At 29.6% G+C, this 6,932-nt stretch overlaps 1 pseudogene; it reads left to right on the top strand.

Annotated features, from left to right (window-relative positions):
• LOC107616490 lies at nt 1,044-4,153 on the top strand (annotated as a pseudogene).

Raw genomic sequence — 6,932 nt, 5'->3', positions numbered from 1 at the left:
ACTCTTGTGGTATTTCTAATAAATTTTGACAGTTATTTTAAATAATTATTTAATTTAATTAATATTTTATTATAAATTTTGTTAATTATTATTCTAAAAAAATGTCGAATTACCATAAAAAAATTTATGTATTTCTTATGAACATCTTAGAAGGAGATTTCTTTTTTTTGTTGCACCATACTTAATACATGCTTTAATACATATAAAACATTTTATAAAATTTAGGTCTATATTTTTAATTTTTATTTATAAATGTGGTCTGATCCAAAATAAATAGAATTCACAAAAAAAAATAAAAAGTCCAACATCTTTTTTATAATCACTAATTAAATAAATATTTATTATATTTAGTTATTAAACATCAAGAAGCAACAAAAATAAAAAAATTCTGCAATGGCAAATATTATTTTTTAAGTTTTCTCTTTCTAGACACTTGACAATTTTTTTTATTGACAACAAATATATATAGGTGTAGAAGATTCTCTCTTTCTACATCATAGAATTCACCTGTATATATAGCCTTCACTATTACATGTTTGGCAAATGACATATAGCATAGCAGATTAATTAATTTTAATTTGTATTTTTTATATATGGAGGGACCAAATCCAATTTCAAGTGCACGTGGAATCACGTCAGGAAATCCAGGTTTGTTCTTATCCATATAAATTTCCTTATTATAGCCGAGTTTGATTTGTATATATGTAACTGATCTTGCTAGCAATTGAAAATGAATGGTAGGAATTAGCTTAACTTGGATGAGAGACAGAATAACTATTTAGTATTGATTATTAGTAATTTTGAGTTGACTTATTAGTGTTGGTTTGAATAAGTTTTTACTTAAAAAAGTAAGTTTTTCAAAAATACTTTTATTAAAAAAAATAAATTATTTACATTTTTTTAAAAAAAATAAAAATAAAAGATGTTTTTAATATTTAAATTTTTTTATAAAAATCTATCCAAAAGTAAAATATTTTTTATCTATTAAAATTTAAAAAAAAAAAAGATAAAAAGGTAAATACTTTTCTAAAGTCAATCTAAAAATGACCTTAAATGTGATGATGTCAACAGACAATGCAAGCAGCTCTGAAGCACTACTGAGGGCAGTGCGCAATGGGGACATACATAATACTCGGAAATTCCTGAAAGATAATCCGGGAGCATTGAATGCAAAGATCACGCCCGATGGCGAAAGACCACTTCATGTTGCAGCTTTATTTGGGCATGTGCACATTGTAGAGCATTTACTGGAATTGATTTCAGAAAATGATCTTGAATTGCTAAATAATTTTGGTATGTCAGTATTGCTATTCGCTATTTACAGTTGGGATGAGAGTATCAACATTAAGATTGCAAAATGCATGGTTGACAAAAACCAGCGGTTGCCTATCGCTGCCGCCGGTGATTGGCTTCCGGTGACATGGGCTCTTCAATTGGGCCAAATTCAAACATGTCGGTACCTTTACTCAGTCACACCCTTTGAAGCATTGCTGCCTGAAAACGGGGATTACGGCGCTGATCTTCTGGCGTTGTTCTACTACTCCAAGATGTTTGGTAAGTGTTAGATATGTATCTCTTCATAACAGATTAAACTTTTTAGATAAATACTTTATAAAACTTTTATGATTAAAAAAAAAAATCTAGAATTCAATCCTTATTCATTTTTTTCACGAATAGATTTGGCTCTGGAGTTGGTGAGGCGTTGCCCAAGATTAGTAATAAGGAGCCACGCATTAAGGGATAACTTTTTGGTGATATTAGCAAAAACACCTTCCTCATATCCCCAGCTACCATTCTGGAAACGATGCTTGTATTCACGTAAGCAATTAACTTTTTCTTTCTTCTCTTCATACTTCACACTCATCAACTAAGCTATATATAATAAATTCATGATAGGTATCCAAGTGCACCTACAACCTCCATCTTTCCTGAATCAACTTGTCATTCCCGTTTCAGAAACTAATCAAACAACACACCATCATAATAAAGGCACCTTGCATCTCCGCCAGGTGAGTGAGTTTCTTGTGCTATTGCACAAATTTTTCTAAATCTGTTCTAGTTATATTTGTTAAACAAATCCAAAAGCTTTATGGTATAGTCACCAAAAAAAAAAAGCTTTATGGTACAACTAGGAGTTAGATTTTGTGATTTATAGCCATCAATTAGCTATTATTAACAATTTTAATGGTGTGAGATTATATCTAATTATGTGAAATTATTCATTTTTTTTTGCTGGATAAGTGATGGCTGGATTTTGCTAGTAGACAATGATTTTTGTAAACAATGTGAACAATAAATTTTAAAATGGACCAATAAAGTAAAAAAATATTTCATCCCCAAATTACCTCCTAAACCTTAACATTAAGATAACCACATGCATACCAAATAAATTGAACATCCAGCTATTGTTAACTGTGCATAAATAAATCGAATCAAAAGAAATAACCATCCAATTAAAAATAATGAATATAATCATCTGCATATCTATTAAATTGAACATATTATTATTCACATATTTAGTATTCTCATTCTGTACTTCTTCTTTTAATAAAAGTACTGTCCCCTTTCTCTTCCTTTATTTTCTTTTCGATAAATGTGTTAATTTTATTTAGGTGGTGTTTTAACTTTTAAGTGTTTTGTTTGTTTCTTATTTATTTATTTTTACTCATAGATACTCTATTCTACTATGATACATGGATAGTTTGTTTGTTTGAAAACCATAGGAATAATGAAGGAAATATATGAAGCAAAGTTAACTGATGAGCAATCTCGTATGTTGCTACGTGCTGCGTGCAATGCAATTTCTCCGGAAAATCAAGAAGAAATCTCAAAAAGTGGAATGGAGGAGGCGATACTTATGGCAGCACAACGAGGGAATGCCACATTAGCATTAAAGGCGCAATTTAGCCTTTTGTGGACATGGACCAAAGATGAAAGGCGCATATTTTCTGTTGCTGTTCAGTATCGCCAAGCAAGTGTTTACAATCTTCTTCATGGTCTTATTGCCAATTTAACATTAGCGTACCTTAGCCTACGTTTGTTTACAAAGGCAGGACACTGTCACTGAGACACAAAATCGTGTTTGCCAAGGGAGACATGAACAAAGACAATGTGTCCAGAAACACTGAATTAGTATATTTTGTGTCCATCCTGACAGAAAGGACACGGAGACACTAACAAGGAACACAATTTATTTTTTATTTTTTCTTTCATTATTTTTGTTAATTTTTCATAATTATATTTTTTATTGTTATATTTTTTATCTCAAATTTTTTGAATGAAAAAAAAATGAGAATAAATTGAATTTTCATAATTTGTTCTAGTTTATCATCAAACAGAATACAAGAATATAAAATATTGTGTCTCTCTCCATCAGTATCTTATCCTATCCTGTGTCTTCCTATCTATTCCTAGAAACAAACACGGCCTTAATTTCATGGAGTCGTCTATGTGTAGGAAGTGGAGAGTATCACGCCACCTAACGTAAAGCAACAATTGAACAATGACAATTTGACACCTAGAGAATTGTTCACAAAGGAACATAAGGAGTTAGTGAAAGAAGGTGAGAAATGGACCAAAGGAACGGCCGGTTCTTGTGGTGTTGTAGCAGCTCTTGTAGCTACCATCACTTTTGCTGCTGCTTTCACTGTTCCCGATGGCAATGACCAAATCAAGGGATATCCAATTTTCTTGCATAAAAATCTATTTATGCTGTTTATAATATCAGATGCAGTGTCACTCTTCTCTTCCACAACTTCACTGCTTATGTTTCTGGGGCTCCTCACTTCTCGCTATGCAGAAGATGATTTTCTCAAGTCACTGCCCACAAAGCTCATCATAGGCCTTTCCGCTATGTTTATCTCTCTTGCAACTATGATGGCTGCCTTTTGTACCGCTCTTTTCCTTATGCTCCAACACCGATCATGGATTGTTATTTCCATAACCTTTCTTGCTTCCATTCCGGTTGCTTTATACATTTGGTTGCAGTTTCCATTGCTTGTTCTCATCTTATGGACCAAGCATATTTGATAGAAATATTAAGCCTTGGCTTTGAGACTAAAAGCTAGTTAAATAGCTATAGTGTGCTGTTGAACTTTGATGAATTCTTATTTTGTTTGAGCATTTCAATGTAATTATCATTTGGTTTATAGTTTCCACTTCTTTGCATTGCAATGTAATGGATCATATTCTTTTGTCTTCCTGACTTTATGAACAAATAATTATATAAAAATTTTCTCACACCTCACAAACTTTCAAATACCAGCAGTACCAGCTTTAATACCAAATATAAATATAATACTCACAATTTATTGGTCCCAATATTACTAACTCACTTATAATATATATCACTCAAACTCACTAACAATCATAAGAGTACAAGAGAGAAGTTTTGAAATAAACACAAAATTTTTAATTCATGGAGAGATAATTCAAATACATGAGTTTCAAACTTTTATATAGGTAAAATATAAAGACATACTTAATTGTTAAGAAAGATTATTATTGGCTATGAACAATTACATATAAGTTGTAATGAAGGTGATGAGACTTGTAGAAAGTTCAACTTGCTACACTAGTTATTTTTGATAAATTTGATGACTCATAAGTATAATATATATCTAGCTAGCCACTTTTGTTGACTACTTTTGACTTGACTTTTAGTATGTGGTCAAATTTTGAAATTCATATTTGACTACTACATTCTAAATACTTCTAGCAACTTGTAACATTCTTGAATCTTCTAGAGTTTTGTAGAAAATATTGTATGAGTTGTAAATTCTAAAATCTTCTTAACAACTTGATAATGTGGAGTCTTCTAGTTTCTTATACTTTTATCCAATTTAGCAACTTGCCTATTTCATGATCATTTATGATGATTCTAATATAAAGGTAGATACAAGCTGATTTATTTTATCCAACATTTCATCCCTTAAATTAAGCTTGTAGAATTTATCATTTCAAGCATCATCTTCAATTTATAAAATAACTCGGTCTTTAATGGTTTTGTAATTTACACCTTGTTTTTCAGTGGATAGAATCAAGTATAATTTTTACCATTAAATTCATATTGTAGTTCTATACAGTCATTATTGATAGCATGTATACACTTGTTATCACTCTCATGAAGCCCGGGTATAAGGTCCACATTGTTTTAGGTTTCAGAAATGGAGATCACTTACATAAAGACACAAAAAAATATCTTTTTTTAAAGAAGTGTACACATATCATAATATGATTTGACATTTTTATTAAATCCGTTAATAAGCTATTTTTTAATAAATATGAGCAAACTCGGTTTATTATAACAAAAATAATAAATTCAATTGTCCGTATTATAATTATTAGATCCGATTTGTTCCGATCGATTTACACAATATAAACCAAATTATATTTAAATTTTTTTATAAAAAAATAAATATATCTTTAATTTTTAATTTGCAGACACTTAAATCCCTAATAATTTAAAAATACAATTAAGTCCTTGTAAAAAAAATTCTAACCCTATCCCCTTATCTCTGCCCCAAGCCCAAATTCAAGCCTAATGGTGAAATCATTTGCAGCCTTCTGAAACGTGGTTTAGGGTTTGGCTCTCTGATAGGGATATTACAACTTGGCTGCATGTTTGAGATTTCTATTCTCTCTGTTTTTGTTATTTCAAACCATTGTAATGCATTATCATTTAATTGATTTAGATTTTTTCTAAGTTGTGACTTCGCAAACTAGAATAAACTGAACACTGGTGACATTTTTCAGAGCCAGAAAGATTATTTTGTTCTATCCCAGAAAAGGATAGAAGTTTGTATTCAATAGACGCTGGCTTGCTGCATACCTTTTATTGTTAACTTGTAGGCATTACTTTGAATAACTTCTTTATTGAATGTGGTTTTGTTAACCTATTTCCGCAAGATTTCAGAAAATTCTATAACCAGTTAGAAATTCGGGTACAAAAATATTTCCCCTTTGAGATCTCAGTCCGTAATGGAGGTAGAGATTTTTATCTTTATTATAATTGTAGATAGAATAGAAATGGATTGATGCAGTTGCAACTTGAAATTCAGTTCTCTCCTCTCTTTATGACTCATTTATATTCCATGCATATTTCTGGTTTATCTTTTAGTTAATTTTTTTTGATAAGGCTTATTTGCAATTCTTGTTATTATTTTGTTGAATTTGTTGTTCTTAATATTGTGACATTTCTCTCCATAAGAACTCCTTGTCTTCAGATTCTCGATCTGATTTTGACACGGTTGAAAATTTTCATCTTCTTCAGAGTCAACTGCAAGAGGTATTGGTAGAGATTGGTTCTCTTAAGGAAAGAATAACTATGCACTCAAATTTGATGCTAGAGCAAGACAAAAATCTGTCTGAACTAATGGGAGTATTGAAAAAGAAATGACTATCCAAAGATTGGTTCTCCTAACCTAACGTGTATTGGATGATATCATTTTTGTCACTTAGTTCTATATTTTGGGCTGCCACTTTTATTTGGTATGCATATTTTTTTTTAATGACAATTTATATAGGTTTTCTCTGAAATTTGGCAAATTTTTTAACTAACTTTCATAAAATAATTGCATAATGTTTATATTAATAGAAAAAAATATTAATTAATAATACAATCATTTGATTTTATAATTTAAAAATAAATAATTTGTAAAACTATAGTATAATTTGTATAATTTAAAAAAAGTATAATAGTAATAAATGAGAATATTATCTTTCTCCTAATAATATAATCATATAAGATGTTACCATTAATTAATTTGAAATTCACGCTCTTTTCGCAAGTATAATATTGTTTAAGATTAAAAAAGAAATTATCGATTAATGCTATTATATAAATAATATCAAGATAAAATATTATCCAACATATTAGAAACAAAATATTAACATAACGTAATATAACTATCTAAAACAAACAAATTATGAAA

This window comes from Arachis ipaensis, chromosome B09, assembly GCF_000816755.2.
Source record: "Arachis ipaensis cultivar K30076 chromosome B09, Araip1.1, whole genome shotgun sequence".
NCBI classification, from domain to species: Eukaryota; Viridiplantae; Streptophyta; class Magnoliopsida; order Fabales; family Fabaceae; genus Arachis; species Arachis ipaensis.
The sequence above is the reverse complement of the archived record's forward strand: the minus strand, read 5'-3'. Positions and strand labels throughout refer to the sequence as shown.